Genomic DNA, 27,037 nt, shown 5'->3' with positions numbered 1-27,037 from the left:
CGTGGAGTGAGAAATTCCAGGCTGTTATATAAAACGGTTTTCATGGGGCGAAAACATTTTTTTGATTAAAAATCGATTTGGTCTTAGTTAATTTTCAACCAAAAATATAGACCCCTTTTCAATGGCATTCTATCACATTCAACTCTTCGTTTATTTGTGTTTCCATTTCGACATAAACAATAAGACTTATTTTAATTTCAGTTACGAACCAATCATTCCAAAAGATATGGAATTTGGAAGAAAATTAAAGGATAATAATTGGTCAGGTTTGATTGGGCTCATTCAAAAAAATGTAAGCTTCCTTTTTATTCAGACGTCTGATCCTAATGCCTGCAAAATAAAGACACAAAATCACGACTATTTAAGAGATTCAAGGGTTAGTAATCTAGGAAGTGATGTAGGAGAAGGAAGAGTTTTTAATTTTATCTATTGTTTTCTTGAAACGATATAATTGTCTTTAGGCTCATATTAACTATGTAATGAAGACTAAAACTCGGTCCAGAAGTGTGATTTTAACCCGTCTGTTGTTTTACAAATGCAAAAAAAATTGATTTCACAAAATAATTAAAAACCAAAGAATTATTTGTAAACAATATTATCAAGAATATATAGTTACCCAAAATGCGTAGTTATGGTTATTGTTACTTACAATTTTGGTAAATTGATTAAATTTAAATTAAATTTCTACAGCACTGTGATTTTGCGTTGAACACCATCTCCGCCAATGCTGAAAGGGCGGAAGTAGCTTATTTTTCCGCTTCCTATTTCGACGACACCATTTCATTCTTCGTAAGAAAACACGCCAACTACGAACATCCTGGTTTCATTTTCCTCTCGCCGTTCACGCTTCAAGTAGGACAGAAATAAACCACCTAGATGATATACCTTCCATTATAGGTCCCTTGCCACCTTGGCTACCGTACTCTCATGGGTGTTTTCTCAAAACATATTTAAACCTAAGACAAGGAGTGCTCAAAAATAAAATTAAAATGAATTCTGAAGAAAGAAATTATTTTAATGTCGAAATGAACCCGTTAAAGAATTTTTGTTATTTAACGATTTAAAGGAAAAGTTTGGTTCCAAGTTTTCTAGCGCTAAAGCTATAATTTTCACTCTTAAGAAGAAAATACAATAGAAGAAATTTTTTAACGAACCTTAATGATTAGTTATAAATTAAATTAAATTCATTAACGCGGAAATTTGGGTGCCGCCATTACCGATTTCAAAAAAAATTATCGATCAGTCCCCGAAGACACCACGCACGAAACTATAGAGCCTACTCTCTCTTGTTCTATCCGAATAGAGATAAAAGCAGGCTTACCGTTGTACATGCTGTGTTTTCAACGTGATTCTCTCTTTGTGGTCGCATGACTCACAGACTCCTCAATCGTTGGCGGGAGTTTGTTTTAGACTGGCCAATAAAAATACAAGATTATAAATCGTCTGCTGTGTTTCTTAAGCCTATAGCAGTCTCTCTCTAATTTTTTGCAATTATATTTAATAAATCTTAAATGCTTCATTTAAATCCCCATGAAGTGGAACCGGAATATACAGAAAAATAACTCAGGGAAATAGAAAATCAACGAAGAAATGAGATAGTTAGTAATGCCCAAATTCAAATCAATTTAGAGGAAATCAAAAAACTGCACTTGTGGGAAATGTGTCCCTGAATGGGTTGACCTAAGAGATATTTCAGTTGGAAGGATGTAAGGAGAGGGTTCATCTGTTGCAAACAAATTGGGAAGGTTATTGAGTACTAAAATGAATCTGATGGAGCTGAACCAGCTCAGTGTGTAACTAATGACATGCGTGCTATGGGCGCCACTTATAGGAGCTATTTGCACGCTCGTCAAAGACAATTACCGGAAAATTTTACAAACAGGTAGGTAATTTTATATTCAAATTTACATGTAACTTTAACTAATTATATTTTATATTTTAGAACATATCGTTAAACAGCTTATCGAACGTATACGCATCTCAGTTTTCAGAAGCTCGAGATAGGTATTCGCAACGCTGTCCCACTTTGCACAATTCTTGACATACGAAAAAACTTTCCTGAAGATGATGTAAATGCATATACAAGCTACGAAACTGGAGTGGAAATAGAGAGATTTAGGGCTATTTAATAAGTTTTATACGCTACCAATATTTTTATGATATTATGATGATGATTTATAAGATATTCTGATTCTGAATATCTATTTAATCACTAATAGTTTGTGATAGAAATGTTGTGATAGTAGTAAGTTATTGGGTTATTCAGCGTTAATGAATTTAATTTAATTTATAACTAATTATTAAGGTTCGTTAAAAAATTTTCTTCACTTGTATTTTCTTTTTAAGAGTGTAAATTATAGTTTTAGCGCTAGAAAACTTGGAAGTTGGAACCAAACTTTTCCTTTAAGTTTTTTTTAAATACCTGTTTTAAAGGTCAATCTCACCATTCTAAAGGTCGGTATTGATTTTTTTAAATCGAATTCACCATCATCAAATTTGATAAAAATACAATTTATGTAAGGGGGGAAATTGGAAAATCTTTTAAATTTTCGAACCTAATCTTGAAGATTGTGCTATGGACCCTCAAAAATTGTGATGTTGATCGTTAAAATGATTTTTTTTTGAAAATAAAGTTAGAATAATTAATAAAAAATGGAGAGAATAATTAAGGCGATTTAAGACCTTAAAATAGGAAATTTGGACTTCCCTGGTATAGGCGATGTTTTTCTTAAAATAACTTTGACCACAGTTCGTAATTATCTTAATTGAATGTAAAAACAAATTTGGTACTTAGAGATTTTAATGTTTCGGTCAACATAAGAAGGGTAATTCCAAATAAATAAACAAACTTTATTGAAAGATGGCTAATTTATTTTGGAAGATAAAACAAAGATGTCATAAAAGTAAATTGTGAGCTAGCTAATATTAAAAAATATTTAAAACAAAATAAATTCCAGGATGGGAAATTGATCAAACTTGGTGACAGAACATAAAATTTATTTTTTATTTTAATAATCAACTAGGCTAATACCCAAGGCCTAAGTCATCAAGTGACTATTAAAGCCATTAGATCAGGTGGCGATTTATACGCGTAGAAGGGTTGTGGCTAGCCCGTCATGCCTCGCTAGCCAACAGCTAAATAAACTTAATATTACCTTAAACCTTAAAAAGATTTAATTGGAAATGGTCAACTTTAAAGGTTTGCCCTGTCTTTGTATATTGAGCTATAAAGCTGTAAGCAATATACTTTGCACGATATACAGATCACATCCACGATCTGTAAACTATGATGGAGGACTTACTGTGAAATAATCGGTTACAGGAATCCATACCAGGAGTCTCCCGTCCATACCTATACTTGGAATGCTTATCTTGCCGTATCGCGTATGGTAAGATCACTCTGACGGCTCCCATATCACGTTGTTTTTGTTTGTTAACAAAAAAACCGACAGCCACTTCGAAACGAAAATCTGCCACGATAAGCATTCCAAGTAGAGGTATTGATTGCTGTCGCTTAACAAAGAACAGCCGATATTTCAATATACAGGGTGTTTTTTATTTCTCGAAAAACTGATTTTTTTCAAAAACTATGTTTTCTAGAAAGTTGAAATTTGTACTGTACATTATACGTGCCTTATAGCACCTAGCAGTTAAAATTAAAATTTTCAAAAATCGTGAAAATATTCTTCGATTTAGACGCAATTTTGTAGAAAGTGTCCCCCGGCACGTATAATGTACAGTACAAATTTCAACTTTCTAGAAAACATACATCCAGCAACTAGGTAAATTCTCGTTTTGTGTTAGCACGTTAATTGCCAAAACTACCAACTTTAATTTAACAGACGATGAGTAATTTTGGATTTTCGTATCACACATACCTCTAGTAATTACAAAACTATTGTTTTGATAGAATGTCCAAATTTATTAATTAATTATCCTATAGTATCGCAAAAATGACTATTATTAAATTATTATTTTTAAACACTAGGAATTTGATAAACTGTTAAAATATTCTAACCAAGTCCTACTCATAATGTTATAATACAGTAGTATTATATTCTTAAATAATTTTATGCTTCCACTATTTAAATTCATAAATGGGCTTTCAATTAATTATTTGAAATCAGATGTGATCGAGTTCTAGGGCTTTAATAAAAGGGCTTTTAAAAATTATTAAAACTGAATTTAAAGATAATTTAACATTGAGTAGACGCGCATTTAATTATTTTACAAAGGTTTTATTGAAATTTATTTACATTTTAAGCTGACTGATAAATAAACTTATAAAAATATGTAAAAAAAAATTCCAACTTCTTTTTAGACTGGTTTAAAATCGAAAGGTATTTTTTTGTATTAGGTTAATTTTAGCAATGTTTATATTTTAAATATATATATAAGCTTCGCTTCTGTCACCTTTTAACAAGTTACTTCACAAAATTATTACGACAAGTTATCCCACGATGTTTCGCATGGGTAACCGTATCCATCTTTCAAAATGGTGACTCAAACCCATTGAAAAATCCAGACTTCTTTCATTTAATTTCTACGGATAATTGACTAGGAATCGCTTTCCTGTTGTTTGCGTTAAAAATAATTTACCTATCAGGGAAATTAATCATTTACACCCCAAAGACGGAAGTTCCCAATTATATCTCATTTCTCTATACATAAAAAGGGCACAAATTTGAATGATGTCACCTCACCATTTTAAGTACAATTTATATATTGTTTGATCAGTTTCGACTTATTTTCCATGATTTACTGGAATTTCAAAGGGTCGTTTTGGACGGACCATCTACAAAATCATTATAGAGACACTCTTTTACTCAAAAGAGTGGTCTTAAGTAAACTAAATAAAAAATTCAATTAATTAAAAAAATTGTAATGCACACCAAAAATAAGATTATGCATACTCTATCAATCCGATTAGAGAGGGCTTAAGAAATCGAGGAATAAACTGACCTAAATTAGCCGTTGAGGGCTCCTTTTTACGAAGGAATTTCCTCCACGTTTCTACTGGTCTTCCTAGAACTGTGAAATTTAGTTGACATCCAGCCCAGCTTGATAATTTGAACGATCATTCTTTTCAACCTATCTGTAGACCATTCAGGGTACCTGCGGGGTTGTTTGTAACAGACTTGCTTCCCTTTCATTCAGTTTAATAGTAAATGTACGTTTGCGGGAAAATAATTTACCCTTACGAACGAAGTGGGGAGAGCTACTAGATTATCTTCATTCTTGTGTAGCCAGCTTTTATTTTTATGATCATAATTTATTAGCAGAAATGAAACCAACGCCTGACATCCTTGTAACATTTGTTTTTAGGAATGGGTCTATTTTGCGCTATGTTTGTCTTTTTTTGGACTCTTTTACTTGGGATTGAATAAGAGAAAATCTACAGGGAACAATCTAAAATTTACCGGTGAGACTTTTAAATACATCACAATTACGAGTCCGCAAGAACGAATGGAAGCAAATGACGATAAACCAAAGGGAACTTTACCTTTTATGATATTTTTACTCTTATTTTAAATTATGTGGACTGAGCAAATTCCAGGGATAAATCACTATTTCGATTTAGGCAAACAGTCAAATCGATTGATAACATTTCAATGAACGTTTATACTATCATAAAAAAATTTTACTTCCGTTAACTAATAAATATAAATTAATTCTAATATGTATTACGGATACGTTTTTTGATTCAAGAATCAAACTGCGTATAGGAATCATCGGATGGATGCATGGGAAAATAACGATTGGAGGAAATGTACGCATACTATTTTGAGCAGTTTTGTTTAAATGAAATAAAAGTCAGTGGCGGAATATTCCTTTATAAAGTTTCAATTAATTAAGCTTAAATTTCAAACCAATCTAAATTTATCCATGAATTAAAGAAGTGTGTAATATCATGACGTTCACCAAAACAATTAAAATAAAATAAAAAAATATTATCCATAAAACATTTTGTTGGGCGCTAGAGTAAACAAAACTCTGTACCAATTGGTAGAACAAATAATTACCGCTGCTTCATCTCAAATCAAATTTTACGGTCCACACCAAAGACTGACTCTGATTTTTTTATTTACACCTACAGGGATTTTGAACCTTGGAAATAAAAAAATAAATTTTGACACTTGCCCTACGTTCGGAGTTGGCCAGTTGAAAATTTGTTGGTTTCTTCTGGCTTTAGCCATCAAGACAATATACAGTTGTAAGCTAACAGCCGAAACTAGCTTCAAACCAAGAGAACCACCCATAAACACCATTCGAGACTTGGATTTGGCAGTTCTAAAACAAAACCATTTTCTAGGTGGAAAAATTGGCAACTCGGAATCAGAGATCATCAAAGTAAGTGAATACATATTAGGCGAAACGCCACGCGCAATTATCGCTCGAAGTGGCTAATATCTCCAAAGCTTCATAAAATTAGCTAGCCAAATTAGTTCTTACCACACGACCGTTAATTATTGGTCAATATCATATCATTCTAGGTTAGTCTACTCTTCAACTACCTTGCTGGTAAAATAGGCATCATACCGACAGAGACAACTTTCTTTTACAACTGCTTTTGTGGTAAAAAGCCAAAATAAAATACAAATTAGAAATATTAATTGTTGCTCTAACATCAAAATAGAGAGCGTTATTTGTAGAGGATTATTTCAAAATTATGTTCATTAGTGTGTGAGGTGAAATAATAACTGCTCGCTATTCTTGGAGCGAGATAAAAGTAACGTCGCGTCGTACCAAAGACGATTATATATATACAGGGTGTCCACTAAAAAATGAACCAGGGCGAATATATCAAAATATGTTTTAGGTACGATTTGGAAATTTTCAAGTCGTATACATGATATAGGGGGAAACCTACTGCGAAAATGTCGATGACCGTGAACCAGGTCTTCAAGGTCATCCAAAAACTAACCCGAGAACCGTAAGGGTTAGAAATTTGGTTCCAATTAGACACGTGTTCCACGTGACTTTTTAAGTACAAATAGCTTTGACCTGATCGGATTTGACCAATAGGAAGCCGAGAAATGCTAGATGAAAAACAAGAAGGTTGTTTAGTTGATAACGTGTCGAAAGCGAGGTTCGGGAGCTGATAACTCTAAAGATACTCGAGTTAGAGTACTGAAATTTGCTACACATCCTCACCAGGATTGAGGGTCTATAGTTTAAAAATATCGATGACCTTGAACCATGTCCTCAAGGTCATCCAAAAACTAACTCGAGAACCGTAAGTGTTAGAAAGTTGATTCCAATTAGAAAAGTGTTCCACGTCACATTGTAGGTCTAATTAGTTTTGATTCGATCAAATTTGACCAATAGGAAGTCGAGGAACTGTTTTTCAAAATCACAAAGGTCATTAAAATGAAAAATGAAAAAAAACGCACATAACTCGAAACCAATTCGTGTTACATCGAAATTTGCTAGACAAACTTATTAAGGTGGTCGTCATGACAACAACATTGAAAAATATTTTCAAATGTCATTTTATTTTACGCTAAGCCTAATATTCATTTGAAGTTTATTTTTGTAAGTACAAATAATAAAGTTATGTATACTATACGAGAAAAGGGCGAAATGGTTCGGTTATTTTATGAATATGGGAGAAATGCGCGCTTAGCAGCGGCAATTTTGCTAACACTTACGGTTCTCGCGTTAGTATTTGGATGACCTTGAAGACATGGTTCAAGGTCATTGAAATTACTAAACTAAAGACCCTCAATCCTGATGAGTATGTGTAGCAAATTTCAGTACTCTAACACGAGTATCTTTATAGTTATCAGCTCCCGAACCTCGCTTTCGACACGTTATCAACTTAACGACCTTCTGGTTTTTCATCTAGCATTTCTCGGCTTCCTATTGGTCAAATCCGATCAGGTCAAAGCTATTTGTACTTAAAAAGCCACGTGGAACACGTGTCTATTTGGAACCAAATTTCTTACCCTTACGGTTCTCGGGTTAGTTTTTGGATGACCTTGAAGACCTGGTTCACGGTCATCGACATTTTCGCAGTAGGTTTCCCCCTATATCATGTATACGACTTGAAAATTTCCAAATCGTACCTAAAACATATTTTGAGATATTCGCCCTGGTTCATTTTTTATATATATAGATTTGGCGAAGCAGCCAAATCTCCAAGAAACGCGAGTAGAAAAGTGCTCAACCCCTAGAGGTCGGCGTTTGGATAAGAATTAATCACTTCATTTTTTTTAATCCACAACCGACGATTATCCGAAAAATATAATTATTTTTTGCATGTTAAATCCCTTTCTATCCGTGGATAATATCTATAAATAAACAGTTAACCGCAATTTCTATGGTTTATCGATATTTTGGCAGTTAATTTATCTGTTTTGCCCACCTCTATTAACCCCTTTTTTAATTTAGCTTATCTCCTAATAATTCAGTGTATTTATCCCCTTTGTTGGAGATGGACATCCATCGAATACTGTCGAACATTTATTTTCCATTAAAGTTTTTTTGTAATTAATGAAGCAGTTTCATTTATGTACAATATTTAACTCCTGTCTAACCAAAAGCTCTCCCACAAACACCCACATTTTTTGCGCAAATTCACTCCCCATTGGTTAAAGGGTTTTTCACTTTCCATAAATCCTCTTGAGGTTATCGGAAATAGTGAGTGTAGTGAGCTGATGGTTGGCATGGCATGAAAGGCTTTCCACCACCCTCCTACGCACTCTAACAAGGCCCAAGGTTGTGCCTTGGTGCAGATAATAAAAACGTACTAAACTAAACGACAGCGTGCAGCTTCTACGCGCGTTTTCTTAAAACTCTCTTAATTTGTGGCCTAGGCATAGAGCTCGAATTAGGCCCTATGACTCCGAAGTCCACTGAAATGAGTTGTCCTTTTAAAAAAGCAATGGGGAAAAATTTAACATAACACTTTTGTTCGTTTTACCTGGCTACTCTAACAAGGGCTACTTTAGTAACTGGGAAAAGCAAAACGCAACAGAAGCCACATTAAAACCAGAAGAGGGCCATTTTTTAAACAGGGGTGTTTTGTATTTTAATTTTGTGTCCTTTAAATTGTCTTAAAACTATTTCTGATTAACATTAATTATTGAAAAGTGGCTTAATTTTTTTTTTAAATTCACAATATATTTATTTAAAAAATCCAACGTTTCGGAGGAACTGTTCCTCCTTCTTCAGGGATTTGTACAAGTCTGACAGTACAATGGTAAAACTTTGGGACGAAAAAATATTGAAATAATGATTTATTTACATAAGAATATACAACTATATTTTATTTGGCAGAATATGGCCGTATTCTCTATTCTCGCAAGAAAAACCTTTCGATATCATTATCCGAAAACCGAAGATATTTTTAAATGCATCGTGGATAAAGGAATGGCGTATCCGATTATGGCCAAGAAATTTAAACATCTCATACTTAAGAAAAATCTATTGGGCAAAGTTAGGATGGTTCCGGAAAAATTGTTTTTAAAAACCACCGTCATCGCTTTCAACAAACATTTCGGAAATATCGAATGTTTCAATATTATGTAAGATACGTTTTCAATTTATCCTTTGTGGTTTTAACACAAGGATATTTCATATTTTTCTGTGTTTGTATTCTTTAAGAAGGTCTTGCTGTTGCAATGGTTTACAATTGATTAAGAACTACCTTGGTTTAACGATAAATAAAAATTATTTTATTTTGTAGGCAGTTTAATAAGGCTAATAATAGGTCAAAAGTAAACCTTTTGTTGAACCGGATAAACTGGAGACCAAAATTTATAGAATATCGCTAGCGGAAAAGTGCCTTAATCAGTAAATATTCGTAAATGATTCTGAGTAATAACAAACATAATCTAAATTATAGGTCATAAGGGAATCAGAGTGACAGTAAATTTTTTTGAAGAGTAGGACTTGTAATTTTTATAACTATTATGTTTATAATGCTAGCCATTAGTTTTTGAATATTTAGATACTTACCACTATTTTTGTGGTTCTTTGTATTCATGACAGAATTAATCGTTTTCGAGCTTTCGGTATTCTGAACAAATGGGACGCGGAATTGATGAGAAACTTTACCTCTGGCGAAAAACGGCACGAGTTGGGTTCAACCTTAAAGTTGGATCTCATAAACGCTAAACATCTATTCAGAATATTTTATATTTTCATGGTCATTTCGTTTTTGGCATTTCTGATTTTCGTCATGGAATTAAAACGTAATTATAACATTTTATTGATACAAATTGGAATTTAACACTTACATTCTAAATCAGAGATTAGGAAATATTTTAACACAAGGTGTATTCAACCTCGGATTCATCATAGACCAAGAAACAATATACAATATCCGGCCTACTGTCTCCAGTAGTGCGTTACGGTGGCGCCTTTAATGAAATTTCAATTTTTTTTGAGCATTTGGTTGTCTCTCTCTCTCTCTCTCTCTCTCTCTCTCTCTCTCTCTCTCTCTCTCTCTCTCTTTGTGTTAGCTGCTTTACATTTCATAATTTTATTTTTAAACAAAGTTAAGCATCTATTAACAAATAGGGTGGTGGCTTGTAATTCCGGACACTTTTTAAAAATCGATTGAAACATAACCCAATAATTAATTTGAAATAAATACTTTATAGCGTATTCCATAGTTTGAACTTTCGCGCGTCTTTTAAACCTATTTCGAGTGAAAATCATCTGATATTTATATTTCTATGACCTTTTTCCTGAAGCTAGTACCCGCTTCTAATTCCGGACACTCGCTTCTAATTCCGACCTAGAGGGTTTTAATTCCGACCACTGGCTTCTAATTTCCGACACGTATTAAAATATAATACACGATATAGATAATTAATATAAATGTAAAAAATATTTAAATATTTTAATAATTACAGATTAAAAAATATATTATAAATTATAAATAAAAATATATATAAGAAGTTGCAAATTAAAAAATTATAATGCAAAAAATATAAAAATATAATAAAATTACATATATAAATATTTTATTAAATATAAATATGAATATTTTTATAAACATAAATATAAATATTTTAATAAATATAAATATTTTAATAAATATAAATATAAATATTTTAATAAATAAAAAAATAAATATAAATATTTTAATAAACATAAATATAAATATAAATATTTTAATAAATATAATTATAAATATTTTAATAAATATAAATATAAATATTTTAATAAATATAAATATAAATATTTTAATAAATATAAATATTTTACTAAATATAAATATTTTAATAAATATAAATATTTTAATAAATATAAATATTTTAATAAATATAAATATAAATATTTTAATAAATATAAATATTTTAATAAATATAAATATTTTAATAAATATAAATATTTTAATAAATATAAATATTTTAATAAATATAAATATTTTAATACACATAAATATAAATATTTTAATAAATATAAATATTTTAATACATATAAATATAAATATTTTAATAAATATAAATATAAATATTTTAATAAATATAAATATAAATATTTTAATAAATATTTTAATAAATATAAATATTTTAATAAAAATAAATATAAATATTTTAATAAATATAAATATAAATATAAATATTTTAATAAATATAAATATAAATATAAATATTTTAATAAATATAAATATAAATATTTTAATAAATATAAATATAAATATTTTAATAAATATAAATATAAATATTTTAATAAATATAAATATAAATATTTTAATAAATATAAATATAAATATTTTAATAAATATAAATATAAATATTTTAATAAATATAAATATAAATATTTTAATAAATATAAATATAAATATTTTAATAAATATAAATATAAATATTTTAATAAATATAAATATAAATATAAATATTTTAATAAATATAAATATAAATATTTTAATAAACATAAATATAAATATTTTAATAAATATAAATACATATTTTAATAAATATAAATATTAATATTTTAATATAAATATAAATATTTTAATAAATATAAATATAAATATAAATATTTTAATAAATATAAATATAAATATTTTAATAAATATAAATATAAATATTTTAATAAATATAAATATAAATATAAATATTTTAATAAATATAAATATAAATATAAATATTTTAATAAATATAAATATAAATATTTTAATAAATATAAATATAAATATTTTAATAAATATAAATATAAATATTTTAATAAATATAAATATAAATATAAATATTTTAATAAATATAAATATAAATATTTAAATAAATATAAATATAAATATTTTAATAAATATAAATATATATATTTTAATAAATATAAATATAAATATTTTAATAAATATAAATATAAATATTTTAATAAATATAAATATAAATATTTTAATAAATATAAATATAAATATTTTAATAAATATAAATATAAATATTTTAATAAATATAAATATAAATATTTTAATAAATATAAATATAAATATTTTAATAAATATAAATATAAATATTTTAATAAATATAAATATAAATATAAATATTTTAATAAATATAAATATAAATATTTTAATAAATATAAATATAAATATTTTAATAAATATAAATATAAATATTTTAATAAATATAAATATAAATATTTTAATAAATATAAATATAAATATTTTAATAAATATAAATATAAATATTTTAATAAATATAAATATAAATATTTTAATAAACATAAATAAATATTTTAATAAATATAAATATTAATATTTTAATATAAATATAAATATTTTAATAAATATAAATATAAATATAAATATTTTAATAAATATAAATATAAATATTTTAATAAATATAAATATAAATATTTTAATAAATATAAATATAAATATTTTAATAAATATAAATATAAATATTTTAATAAATATAAATATAAATATTTTAATAAATATAAATATAAATATTTTAATAAATATAAATATAAATATTTTAATAAACATAAATATAAATATAAATATTTTAATAAATATAAATATAAATATTTTAATAAACATAAATAAATATTTTAATAAATATAAATATTAATATTTTAATATAAATATAAATATTTTAATAAATATAAATATAAATATAAATATTTTAATAAATATAAATATAAATATTTTAATAAATATAAATATAAATATTTTAATAAATATAAATATAAATATTTTAATAAATATAAATATAAATATTTTAATAAATATAAATATAAATATTTTAATAAATATAAATATAAATATAAATATTTTAATAAATATAAATATAAATATTTTAATAAATATAAATATAAATATAAATATTTTAATAAATATAAATATAAATATAAATATTTTAATAAATATAAATATAAATATAAATATTTTAATAAATATAAATATATATATTTTAATAAATATAAATATAAATATTTTAATAAATATAAATATAAATATTTTAATAAATATAAATATAAATATTTTAATAAATATAAATATAAATATAAATATTTTAATAAATATAAATATAAATATAAATATTTTAATAAATATAAATATATATATTTTAATAAATATAAATATAAATATTTTAATAAATATAAATATAAATATTTTAATAAATATAAATATAAATATAAATATTTTAATAAATATAAATATAAAAATTTTAATAAATATAAATATAAATATTTTAATAAATATAAATATTAATATTTTAATAAATATAAATATTAATATTTTAATAAATATAAATATTAATATTTTAATATAAATATAAATATTTTAATATAAATATAAATATTTTAATATAAATATAAATATTTTAATAAATATAAATATAAATATTTTAATAAATATAAATATTTTAATAAATATAAATATTTTAATAAATATAAATATTTTAATTAATATAAATATTAATATTTTAATAAATATAAATATAAATATTTTAATAAATATAGATATAAATATTTTAATAAATATAAATATAAATATTTTAATAAATATAAATATTAATATTTTAATAAATATAAATATTAATATTTTAATAAATATAAATATAAATATTTTAATAAATATAAATATAAATATTTTAATAAATATAAATATAAATATTTTAATAAATATAAATATAAATATTTTAAAAAATATAAATATAAATATTTTAATAAATATAAATATAAATATTTTAATAAATATAAATATAAATATTTTAATAAATATAAATATAAATATTTTAATAAATATAAATATAAATATTTTAATAAATATAAATATAAATATTTTAATAAATATAAATATAAATATTTTAATAAATATAAATATAAATATAAATATTTTAATAAATATAAATATAAATATTTTAATAAACATAAATATAAATATTTTAATAAATATAAATAAATATTTTAATAAATATAAATATTAATATTTTAATATAAATATAAATATTTTAATAAATATAAATATAAATATTTTAATAAATATAAATATAAATATAAATATTTTAATAAATATAAATATAAATATTTTAATAAATATAAATATAAATATTTTAATAAATATAAATATAAATATTTTAATAAATATAAATATAAATATTTTAATAAATATAAATATAAATATTTTAATAAATATAAATATAAATATTTTAATAAATATAAATATAAATATTTTAATAAATATAAATATAAATATAAATATTTTAATAAATATAAATATAAATATAAATATTTTAATAAATATAAATATAAATATTTTAATAAATATAAATATAAATATTTTAATAAATATAAATATAAATATTTTAATAAATATAAATATAAATATTTTAATAAATATAAATATAAATATAAATATTTTAATAAATATAAATATAAATATAAATATTTTAATAAATATAAATATATATATTTTAATAAATATAAATATAAATATTTTAATAAATATAAATATAAATATTTTAATAAATATAAATATAAATATTTTAATAAATATAAATATAAAAATTTTAATATAAATATAAATATTTTAATATAAATATAAATATTTTAATATAAATATAAATATTTTAATAAATATAAATATAAATATTTTAATAAATATAAATATTTTAATAAATATAAATATTTTAATAAATATAAATATTTTAATTAATATAAATATTAATATTTTAATAAATATAAATATAAATATTTTAATAAATATAGATATAAATATTTTAATAAATATAAATATAAATATTTTAATAAATATAAATATTAATATTTTAATAAATATAAATATTAATATTTTAATAAATATAAATATAAATATTTTAATAAATATAAATATAAATATTTTAATAAATATAAATATAAATATTTTAATAAATATAAATATAAATATTTTAATAAATATAAATATTAATATTTTAATAAATATAAATATTAATATTTTAATAAATATAAATATTAATATTTTAATAAATATAAATATTAATATTTACAAATTTAGTTCTTAGCTTATTTGTCGTTTTTTTTACTCTCGCTCCGACAATGGCTCCGTCATCAGATAGATGTTTAAAATGTACCAAACATTTTTATGGCAAACAACGCCGTGTTCCATGCGGAACATGTGGTAGGCGTGTACATCGTGATTGCGTTTCTCACTTAACTGATGCGGAATTCGACAATCTCTGGGATGGATCTTATCCTAAACACAGTCTTTTCACCTGTTCCTCGTGTAAATCAAAGAAAAAAAAGAAGGAACAAAAGTTGAAACACGCTATGAACACCTCTGAAACTTCTATCTCTTCAAATCCTGGGGGCGCTAATAGTTATCAAAATCTGAACGAGTCTGTAAACTCCAGCTATACCCTACCTAAGGGGTTTGTTCAGGGACCAGAAATGGATGCCCTGAATGATATCTTTAACGATTTCCTCAAAACCGACAGCTTAACTCGCGACAAGCGGTCGATCATCGACTCATCACATTCTAACTTAATACTACTAGTGGACCTTGTCAGAGACCTACATGACACGGTATCGTCTCTTGCCGCTGATAATGCGACATCGAAAGCTACTATTGGCAATCTCGTTTCTGAAATAACCGACTTAAGATCTGAAATAGCTAGTCTGAAAAGTAACAACACTACTTCCTGCACTACCGTTCCTCTGGCGCCATTTCAAGAACCTCATTCTTTTGCTGGATGTCTTACTTCAACCAACACCCAGCAACCATCCTTTAGCTCAGACAACACCAATGCGCAGACCTCGCGTAATACATTGACGAATGCGCTAAAAGCCGACCCAGTCATTCCTCGGCAACACAGCGCCATTATCAAAAAAACCTGTTCGTGATAGCTACAAAGGAACCAAAACGGAATCTAAACTGAAGGCATCTACCACTCACCTGAAACCCACTAGGATGGCACTCTTTGTGACCAGGCTATCTCCAGAAACTACTGAAGGTGCCATTGCGGATTTTTTCCTAGACGAAACTGAACTAAAATCGATTAAATGTACAAAGCTCAAAACTAAATTTAATTCTTACGCGTCTTTCCATGTCAGTGCTGATATTTCAGAATTTTCTAAGTTACAAGACCCTGAAAACTGGCCAAAAAATTGTCTGTTCAAGGTGTTTCAGGGTAGACTGCGCGATGAACACGTTTATTCCCAGAGCCCTATTATTCATTAATCTATGTCTAAAACTATTACTATTGGTTACCAAAATACGGGTGGTCTCAGGACTAAATCTACTACTTTCTTTCAAAACGTTAATCTAACCTCTCTCGATATCATCTGCATAACCGAAACCTGGTTTAATTCTAGCCACTTGAACTCTGACTATTTTCCCAGCCACTTCAACATATTTAGATAATGAATCGACAAGCGAAAGATAAAAAGTATTGAAACCAAAAGCGGCAAAACGAAAACTGGCAACTAAAGATTTGGACTCTGAAAATTTTGAAAAAAAAAAAAAAACCCCAATAGAGAAGAAGTTGGCTAAATTTCGTCACATTTAACACAACAATATGCAAATTTTTACCTGCGTTCATAGAGTGAATATTTATACTTCAGATGTAATAATATTAATAGAAATTAATATATTAATAGAAATTAATATATTAATAGAAATTAATATATTAATAGAAATTAATATATTAATAGAAATTAATATATTAATAGAAATTAATATATTAATAGAAATTAATATATTAATAGAAATTAATATATTAATAGAAATTAATATATTAATAGAAATTAATATATTAATAGAAATTAATATATTAATAGAAATTAATATATTAATAGAAATTAATATAGTAATAGAAATTAATATATTAATAGAAATTAATATATTAATAGAAATTAATATATTAATAGAAATTAATATATTAATAGAAATTAATTTATTAATAGAAATTAATATATTAATAGAAATTAATTTATTAATAGAAATTAATTTATTAATAGAAATTAATTTATTAATAGAAATTAATTTATTAATAGAAATTAATTTATTAATAGAAATTAATTTATTAATAGAAATTAATTTATTAATAGAAATTAATTTATTAATAGAAATTAATTTATTAATAGAAATTAATATATTAATAGAAATTAATATATTAATAGAAATTAATATATTAATAGAAATTAATTTATTAATAGAAATTAATTTATTAATAGAAATTAATTTATTAATAGAAATTAATTTATTAATAGAAATTAATTTATTAATAGAAATTAATATATTAATAGAAATTAATATATTAATAGAAATTAATATATTTATAGAAATTAATATATTTATAGAAATTAATATATTTATAGAAATTAATATATTAATAGAAATTAATATATTAATAGAAATTAATATATTAATAGAAATTAATATATTAATAGAAATTAATATATTAATAGAAATTAATATATTAATAGAAATTAATATATTAATAGAAATTAATATATTTCTACATAAATTTGGGAAATTAAAAAAGTTTATTACTAATGTATTCTTCTACAATGTGTTACCAAAAAAGTATTTTTCAAATCTAAAACTTTATATTGTGATAAACAAAATGATAATTATTAAATACTATTTCCAGCAACTTTCTTTCTTTTGAATTGCCTGTTCATATTTCCCACCTTTCTAGTAACAACTGTCTTGTAAGACTAACTAGCAGACGATCTTCAGAATTAAAAGTTTTTCCTTTTTAAACACATATGGCAGCACACGCCGTACCAAAATCCAGTCCATAGGAATTTAATATTAAGTGTCCCCTCCAGTTCTAATCCTCCTTGGTAGAGCGAACGACAAATTTCCAACTTCGCGCGTTATCTGAAGGGCGACGTTTTAGGGTTAAGGAGAGGCCTATTTCTAGCCGTGTTTGGGAAAAAATGAGGGGGCGAAAGGGAGGTGAAATAACGCGTCGTCCGCTCTTAAAGTGCGGGAAAACTTGTGGTTGTATTATTACGGATATAATAACGTTCTAAACAGTCTTGATTAATATCGTTTAATTTAATTTTATTCTCTATAAATTGCAAATGAACGAGTGAACTTTCAAGGTGTCCGGAATTAGCTGCTACATAAAGGTTTTTATAATTACTTTAAAATAACTTAATTCTAGGACAAAATGACCCCGCGTGTGTTAGTTTTGTAAGGAAAAAGTTGAATTTTTAGCAGAAATAAAGGTTTTTATCACCCATTGACTGTGGACGAGATGAGAGCTTATTTCGAGAGGCGCATGGGGCGGCATTCCTACAAATTGGCATTAACTTAATCGGGTGTTTTAGGCCTCTCGTTTAATAACAATAATATAATATCATGAACGTTTTACTCGATTTTAAAATTGTGTTCTACGTAAAGCCTGGTTCCCGGGGCTTAAAATACATCCTTTTAAGGAGGCGTACAGCCATGAAAATTAAAAAAAATAAATGTAAACAAAAGCGTCCGAAATTACGCGCCACCACCCTACATCGTTTTGAAATTTTAATTCATTTAAACCTCTTATTTTCAGACCTGCCTATAATGCAATAATCAGTTGATCATGCGTTATTTTAATTATAAGGACTTTGTCGTCATCTTTAATTTGTGAATCTTTCAAAATGCCGAAAACTAAGAACTGTTTTTCTCAAGGTTCCAAAGCGACAGTCGCCACGGTTAAAAAAGAGCACATGCAAAATGTTTTCTTTGTCCCATTTCTAATGCCAAAAAGAGTATTACATTAATGTATTCGTTGGCTTCATTGTCTTGACCGCTCAGACTTAAGAATCCGATGAATTAGCTCTAGCAGTTTGATTTTTTTAAAGCATTTCGAAATAGAAGGACCAAGAATAGCATTTTCTGAATGTATTTAACGATTTGGCTAGCATTTTTTATTTCAGATAAGGTGGAAGACTGTTCAGTTCACTAAAAGACAATTAAACAACCCATTTTTGAACTACATGTTGGAACTTCTGATGGAATTTAAGCATGTTTTTGAAATTGTAGACCAATATTGATAAATTGGAGTTATTACTCGCTTTGAAACTACCATTAACTTGGTGCCTTAACTTTACCCCGAATGAAATACTCATTTTTAAAGTTAAATCTGAAACCTACAAGATTGTCCTCAAATGAACTATTTTCAATAGACTGGCCTTGGAATTAAACGAACAAAATGAGATTAGTACTACTCATGGTTTTAAGGATAGATTCTTAGATTTCCCATCTGAAGTCTTATCAAAAACCAATCTCTTAGAATGTGTTGTACAACTTAAGATTTATTTGGATGAATTCGAATTTTCTAACTGGTTGGGATACAATTGGGGGCCGAATAAAACATCTTGTGTTCTTAGCAACGTCCCAGGATATTGATAAATACAGGAAGTATAAATTTAAATACTTTAAATTTATATTAATATTTTAAATTTAAGGCGAAAAGATGGAATATTTTTAGGATACTTAAGTATAAACGCAAACGTTTTTGCTTCAATATTTTCGGTAGTTTATCACGGTTGACATAAATAAGCTAGCTTTATTGCGAGTTTCAGTAATGGTTGCGTATGCAGATTTTATATGATCGACTACACGGTAATCGCAACTAAAACTAATGAAAAAGACGTTGTTCTTCGTACAGTGCCAAGGCATCATTATCACTTGGAAAATATAGGAAAATTCGTGGCTTCAATTAAATAAAACAATTAACTCCGGACCCCATGCACAATTTAAAAGAAGGGGTCATTCTTTCAGTAACTAAAGAGGTCGTTAAAAACTGCGTTTCTACAAAAAAGCTTACAATTAAAGTTTTCAATCACAAAATACTAAACTTTAAATTCTAATAAACGGTGGAAAACAAGCCCCTTTATCACAATATAATTTTAAAAGATCGGCTTGTGAAACATATTGCATCTTTAGACTTCTACCGTCTATTTTTCACGATTACGTTCCGATTAACGACAACGAAACGTGGAATGTTGACTTTTAATTGTGAGAACTATGCAATTATATATTAATTGAAGAAATGTATTTGGGGAAAAATATAAACGCCGAAATATCACTTTTCACTTCGCGAGAAGCATATTTTTGTATGGTCATATAAGTCATGTATCTGGTATGAAATTTTAAAGTCAACGTAATTAATTCAAAACAATATATCTCACGTCACGTTATTTTGTAAATATTACTTAAACGCTAAACGAACGACATCAATTCTATCAATGCTAAAAAACAATGGAAACAAATAGTGCAGGTGTACAGGGTACGTCATCTAGTCGACAAGTAAAAAAATAGGCCTACCATTTAGCTTCCACACTCTCGTGATCGGGTTTCCTGATATGCCTCGTGAACCGCGTTCTGTATGATAATATTATGATCAAGTTTGGATGCTACTGTTATTAATAAAAAAACTTCGTGATAAGTCAATGTTATATTTTTGAGCTATGGCGTAATTAATAAAATATTTCACTGTCAAAATGTAATTAAGTAATTTTTCTTCTACTAGAGCGGAAATTTTTATCACGACGAAAAAACTAGTAGAAGGTTTGATTACGACGTTTTCACCCGTTGAAGTATTTACGGTGTTATAAGAAAAACTGCCAAATAGCTTACATCACTGGGATGATTAAGAGGAAAATTTACGTAATATATCCTGTTGATTCTTTTAAATAATGAAACAACCTATTCGATTATGGCACACAACTGTTGCGTACTTGTGGGAAAACGATTTGTATTTATTTTGTTTCAAACAAAAGGGGACTAAAAAAACATCGCCGCCAATGTTTTCTTGGCGCGCTGACGACGGTTTATAATATTTTTAACAAGGCTTCCAGGTTTTCCTTTAATATTAGTCTCTTTGCAGCTTAACAAAAAGTTACTTCTTTTTTATCACTTTCAATTATTACTTTGGTAGTGCAAATAAAGGAGAGTTTATTTTCTACGAAATTTCATATCAACGACGCACCACGCCGACGCCGCCGATAAATTTTGGTTCTACGACAAAGAAGTTGACGCATGACGGTGGCACTGCCGCGCCGCCGCCGCCGAGGAAAAATCCCCGGATCACCGTCACCGGTCAAAATTTCCAATACATTAGTTGCTAAAAATACGACATTCCATCGTCTTTTTTACTATACAGTTTTTTTGCGAACGTTTTGTGAAACAATACTTAAAATATTCAATTCATTTAATTTTAATGACATCTAAATATTTAATTTTAACAACCTACATTGCATTTGAATTATATGAGGTTAAGGGTAAAAGTTAGTGTAGGGAGCTGTTGGCTCGCGTTGTATGAAGGGCTTGCCACCACCCTCCTACGCATTGTAACCCGGCCACCTGAATTAATGGCTTTAAAAGTCACTTGATGACTAAGGCCTAAGGTGGTACCTTGGGTATTAGCCTAGCTGATTATTGTCCACAATAATCAGATGAGATAGTCTAACCGTTATCTATCAGGCACTTTTGAATAGATATAAAATGAATACCTGAGGGAATACTCTTTGCTATTTCATCAACTGATAATTAGGATCCACCCAAAAACCATTCGGTTAAAAATTGCAAGGTCCTTTAAACAAAAACGTCACGTCCTATATTACTCTAGGCCATAAAAGTAGTGAAATCAAATAACGGGCAAGATCTGTAATTATATTCCCATAAACGTCATAAACTGGACTTATTTATCAACAAGTGATGTGCTCTGAAGTAATATGCTAGACCTTGCGCGTCCTAAGTGCTTTACTGAGTTAAAATCCTTTGTACAACCATAAAACATTTCAAAGAGAATGGCTAATATAAGAATCGCATTGTATCAAATATATTGTTTAGATCGAAATATATTATCTTCTTTGTTTAAATTTACTATTTTTCCTTAAACCTTAATTAAATACAGCAGACAAGTTGTTGGCTGCAGTTATTACGTCACTGCAGTCAACAACTTGTCTGCTTTCAGTAATTTGCCAAATTCAAAAGAGTAAATCTAAACAGAGTAGATAATATATTTCGATCTAAACAATATATGCACCTATAAATAAAATAAACAAGCCGGGCCACGTTTTGCGAGAACGAAAGAAAACTCTAAGGTCGGGAGGTTGAAATGGTCCCGTGATTAGGTAATGCTGACATCTACATTGTTTTTAGGAACTAATTCTTGATATTTATGCTTGCCTTTCGTCCGCTACGTTGTAAATTTTATGATTTGTTCACTCTTTATACATTCTTAAGTAATTTTTTATCTTATATTGACCTTTTTCTTTAATTAACTTGGTAAATTATTAAACTAATATTGTATCATTAGAATCGTTACAGCTAAGCTAAGAAAACTTGTCTCTTCTAATATTAGCCACTCTCTTTGAGATGTTTTATGGTTGTACAAAAGATTTTAACTCAGTAAAACACTTAGGACGAGCAAGTTCTAGCATATTACTTCAGAGCACATCACTTGTTGATAAATAAGTCCAGTTTATGACGTTTATGGGAATATAATTACAGATCTTGCCCGTTATTTGATTTCACTACTTTTATGGCTTAGAGTAATATAGGACGTGACGTTTTTGTTTAAAGGACCTTGTAATGTTTAACCGAATGGGTTTTGGGTGGATTTTACACCTTTTTGTTTATAACAATAAAAGTGAAGTTATTATAAAACAAAATTGGAAATTGAACTTTTACCTTTTTGGAATATTGAGAACTGCCTAGCTCTTTCGCCAACATTGTGTACGTTTAGATCTTGAAAACGTGACGTTATTATGCTCTTTAATTCATTTTTTAATGTTAATAAATAGGCTTGTACGATTGTTATTAAACTTTACACGTTTTGAACTGTGTTTATAACACATTGGCATGGTTTACCGCCCTCTGGTGGCAAACTGCCCAATAGGGATGCAACGGTTCCACTTTTTTGGACTATCTCGGTTCCGGATCCGGTTCCGGTTCTTAAATTTTTGCTTTATCGGTTTCGGTTACGGTTCCGGATCTTAAAATTTTAATTTTTCGGTTCCGGTTCTCAAAATTTAGAACCAATCGGTTCCGGTTCCTATACGGTTCCAGTGTGTTTAGTATTAATTAATGTTAAATACACAAGCAATTCTAATGAAGTTAAAGATAAATAAAATCCGTCAAATTTATTTATTTAGAATATAAAATTTGTTTTGATAAATTATATTTAAAAAATAGTAGCTTTCTCAGTGACGTAGCTATGGGTTCTGGGTCCTCCCGCGAAACTGTTTTTGGGGCCCCTTATAATCATTAAGGCCGAGTCGCGATTATCGTCATCTAGAGTTAGGGCTAACATGTATCGCCCTCTACAATTAGATTCAACACGTACATGTACTTACATGTTAAATATATAAAACGGTTAAAAATGGCTTCAAGCCGTAAGTGAAATGATTAATATAAATCACGGCAATCAGCGTCTGGAGCATTAAAAACAAAGGTTCTGGTAGAACTCGGAAGTCTGTAGTTCAGACTCCCAAGTCCGACCAGAATCGCGATCTGGATGACTTAATGTAAAATAATAAAAAAAAATATTGCTACTATTCTCTCGTAGGGAACTCATGTAAGCGCGTTATTTGTTTATTCATTAAAGTGGGGTAAAAATGAAATCTTCTGTTTAAAAATTATCACGGTTACATCGTTTCAAGATGGAGGGGGGGGGATGATGTACTTTCAAGTTTTGGGGAGACATTGCCTTCCCTTCCGCTCCTCATTTCAGGGGCGTAGGAACGTTTTAGAAGTTGGATGGGGCAAAAAGAAATTAAACGGGGGTCTAGGAGCTTAGCCCCCGAACGATGTAGAGTGAGAAATAGGTCGCGAATGTCATTAAGGCATTTACAGTAACAACAGTTATCATACGAAGTGTATTTTAGTCTTTAGAGTCGTTTATGAATTTAAGATATACAAATCCACAATAGTAAAATGAGAATGGTTTTGAATTTTTAAAATGAATGCATGTGTTACTGTTTGAATACTATGTAAATTGGCGGGAAAAGACACAGTTGAGCTTCTATAAGCTGTATAAACTTTTAAATTGAAAATTTGAGTTTTTAAAGATTTCAACTGACCAAAAAATTGAAGGTGGAATAACATTAGTAGCAAAATTTTAGGGAGGGGCATTGCCCCCCTGGTTCCTACGCCCCTGCCTCATTTCATTGAAAAATATAAAGACGGGATTTCTATGACATCGTTTTGATTTCAGTGGAGTTTATCGTTCTAAATGGAGTCCATATTATTTCGTTCAATAAGCATTGTCATTTGTGAAATGTAAGCAAATGCATAAGTTGAAATTTCAGATTTTCTAGACAAAAACTACCCAGGCCAGCGATTACATTATGCAAACGAATTAGCCTTACCTTCAAACTTTAGAAACACAACTTAGTTATTAATTTACAAGGTTTAACGATCTGCTATAAAACACGTGCCTCGATACTTTTCAAATTTAGGTGTTTTACTTTCATTATGTACGTTGTTTGGATATTTATGCGCAGGTTTTGTGGTTGTATTTAGAAAGTTTTGGGCGCCCCTGTTGAAACATAAAGAAATATTTGAAGCATGTAAAACATTAACTTGGGGGGCTAAATAATTGATCGGGAGGCACACTTTTAGCAGTAGACGGCAAATATTTTTAGTGGTCTTTGCTACATTTGTGAAATTGTGTCGAGTTTTCCGACTGAAGAGAACAAAACCAACTATCGCGGATTTCCGGATTATGCCAGTTTTTAAAGCAAACATTTGGAGGACGAGCCCATTTTCAATTAAGAATACGTAGAGTTATCACATAGAGTTATCTGAGGTAGGATAAAGATGAGCTTATATGAAAAACTAATAGTAAATTAGGAAGTTTAATTACTAAATTTCAACATGCGCTAAATGTTGGTAAATAAAGTTATGAAAAACTCGGTTCCGGTTCCGGTGTCGGTTATCATTTTATTACAAATATCGGTTCCGGTTCCAGACACGGTTTTAAAATTTTTATAATATCGGTTCCAGTTTCGGTTCCGGTTCCTAGAAGTTACTCGGTTCTTCTCGGTTTCGGTTCCGGTTCCGGTTATCCGTTGCATCACTACTGCCCAACCTGACACTGGCGAGACACTTTGAGCTCACTGCACCTCTTTCACTTAGAAACAACCTATAAATCAGTAGCATTCGAATGTTTAATCTATTTCTGTAATTTTATTCCCATAAACGTCATAAACTGGACTTATTTATCGACAAGCTCTATGGCGGACAACCACCACCCGGACACTCGCCAGACTATTGTTGTCGAACTCAGTGCCCCTTTTTTCCTTCAATCCACCTATAAATATGTTGCATACATAGTTTTCAAGTATATCCGTCATAGCGGGCATTTTAACCTTTAAGACTATTTTTTCGAACACAGCGCCACGTTTTCACCTAGAATCAACCTTCAAACCTTTAGCATTAATTTTTTAGTACTTCTTATGTGTTTATTACTCCATGGTTTCATTACCGACTCGTTAAAATGTACATTTGTCGCCGTAGCTCAACGTCATTTTTTATTTAATTCCTTTACTAATGGCAGCACCGGCTACGGAACTAATAATCGAGAGTAAGGGTCCGAGTAGTAAAGGGAGAAAGCCACCATTTTGAATTAGAATTTTTCTTCGGTATGTCCCATTTATTCCAATTTTACCTTCTCCCAAAGTTATCAGTTCTCCCAAAAACATGGTGTCCCATTTGTCCCAATTCCATTTCTCCGAACCGGAGTTCATTTAACCCAAAAATATGTATTCCCATTTTTCCCAACGATCAAGTTTCCCAAACAAATTGATTCCCATTTCTCCCAACGATCAATATTCCCAAAAATATGGATTCCCCTTTCTCCCAATCATTATTTTCCAAATATATGGTAACTGCGCGGTTTTAGATCTCATCGGTTTACCGTTTTGTGAATATGTGAATTGACTTGGCGTTAGGTTAGGTTAGGTTAGTAGGAATATCCTAATTGTAGTAATATAAAGAATTACTTGGACTTATTTCATGTAATATATATTTTTATGGTAGGTTCAGAGATAATTTTGGGACAAATGGGATTTGGGATTACTATTTTGGGACAAATGGGATTTGGGATAACTATTTTGGGACAAATGGGATTGGGACAAATGGGATTGGGAGAAATGGGAATTGGGAGAAATGGGATTGGGAGACATTGGAATTGGGAGAACTATTTTGGGCGAAATGGGGGTAAACCTTTTCTTCTTTTTGAAAGCGGAATATTCTGGGAAACACGGCGTATCGAATTTCGGTGTTTCTTCAATCGTTTCAACTGATCGTCTGTGAGGGAAATATGGCCCCGCACGATATTTATACAACACTCAACTATCGCTTTTGTCGCATCCTTGTTCGCTAATTTAATGGCGGCATTCCGTTGGCCACCGTTACAAGATCTCAAATATTTCAAAAAGTCTAAGTGCTCGTGCACTCTCTTCTTCATTGCCCTTGAACTACTGAGCTGTCTTCGTTAACAGTTTCCGTATCGTTAAATATACGATTGCTTACCAAAAGCGCTTAACCTTTACTCTTATATTTTTTCAAAGTCTATTTAACGGCAAAAACCCACGTATTTCTTGATTGTTTCGTATTATAATT

The 27,037-nt window shown here is 27.7% G+C and overlaps 1 long non-coding RNA gene across 1 annotated transcript; it reads right to left on the bottom strand.

Annotated features, from left to right (window-relative positions):
* Positions 1–522: 522 nt before the first annotated feature.
* On the bottom strand, positions 523–16,602 carry LOC149957270 (uncharacterized). Its single transcript, XR_016478197.1, has 5 exons — positions 16,502–16,602; positions 16,361–16,448; positions 10,245–10,367; positions 9,964–10,174; positions 523–1,411 (listed from the first exon to the last, which is right to left on the bottom strand). It is a non-coding gene; the product is annotated as an uncharacterized LOC149957270 (long non-coding RNA).
* Positions 16,603–27,037: the final 10,435 nt, after the last annotated feature.

The sequence above is a fragment of the Leiobunum rupestre genome, chromosome 2 (genome assembly GCF_980474605.1).
Source record: "Leiobunum rupestre chromosome 2, qqLeiRupe1.1.hap1, whole genome shotgun sequence".
In the NCBI taxonomy this organism is placed as follows: Eukaryota; Metazoa; Arthropoda; class Arachnida; order Opiliones; family Sclerosomatidae; genus Leiobunum; species Leiobunum rupestre.
This window is presented reverse-complemented; position numbering and strand designations above follow the sequence as displayed.